The sequence below is a fragment of the Semicossyphus pulcher genome, unplaced genomic scaffold, assembly GCF_022749685.1.
Source record: "Semicossyphus pulcher isolate SPU_LCO1_2020_fin unplaced genomic scaffold, fSemPul1.0.p SCAF_23, whole genome shotgun sequence".
NCBI classification, from domain to species: domain Eukaryota; kingdom Metazoa; phylum Chordata; class Actinopteri; order Labriformes; family Labridae; genus Semicossyphus; species Semicossyphus pulcher.
In genome coordinates this window covers 6,995,033-6,996,080 of record NW_027211697.1, presented here as the reverse complement: position 1 = coordinate 6,996,080, position 1,048 = coordinate 6,995,033, and positions in this window count along the sequence as shown.

Sequence of the window (1,048 nt, the reverse complement as noted above, 5' to 3'; positions counted from 1 at the left end):
TTAACCTCCTCAAACTTTTGAAAAACTTTTCTTTCCCGATGTGTCCCAGCGTCTGCTCGACTCCGCCTCCCCTCTCTCTCTCTCTCTCTCTCTCTTTCTCGCTCGCTCTCTCTCGCTCACCCGCCACACGTGACAGTCCGTTCCCAGCATTGAGGTCTTCTGGGACTTTTTACGCACCGACACAAAAACCCCACACTAAACGCACACACGGGCACACGAATTGAATAGTTGCATCAATTTCACTCTCTAAGAATTCCAGCTACAATTGAGGCAGGCATGCAGCTCTCCCAACAGAAAGAGGCATCACAGAAAGTCTACTTGTCTTTTGTTTCTGAATCTCCACCAAGTAAACGTTTCATTTCTTAGCTACAAATTACACACCTGGGAAAAGTCAGTATTGGGAGTGTGAAAAACAAACAACTTATTTTGAAGTAGTAAGACACATGATTTCACGTGTTCATTAATGGGCCTGCAAATCCTGAACCACAGAAAGCCTGTTCTTCTGCACCTGGAGGTTATATCGTACTTATGCTAATCTTGATTCTGTGGGTTATTTTGTAGACTATAGAACTGTAAATAATATGAGCTTTAAATGAAGACTGGTGAACTTTGAAATGCTGATATACTAACATACATATGCTTTAGAAAAAACAAAACAACTAATTTCTGTATTATGTGTTCAGTCCTGTACTTGTTTGTTTGTATGTTTACAGTTGATGAATTGCAGATAAGAGAGTGAATTGTTTACACGATGGCAGAGAGTGCAGCCATTCCTGTTATCCCCACAGCCCATGTTCAGAGCTCTCTCAGCTTGCACCTCCTCAGCCAATGGCGATGGACTCATTTTCTTCAGCCGGCGTATAGAGCCTTAGTTGTTCTGTGGCACAGAGCGGAGCCGGTCGCTTACAGAGACAATAGCCTTGATTTGAATGATAAAAGGAGTCCGGCATTATGACACAGTTTCTCTCCGCAGGGGAGGGCAGCGCACTAATATTCAAGAACACTGCCCCTACAACACCGTCTCCCCCTCTCCATCACAATATTCCTG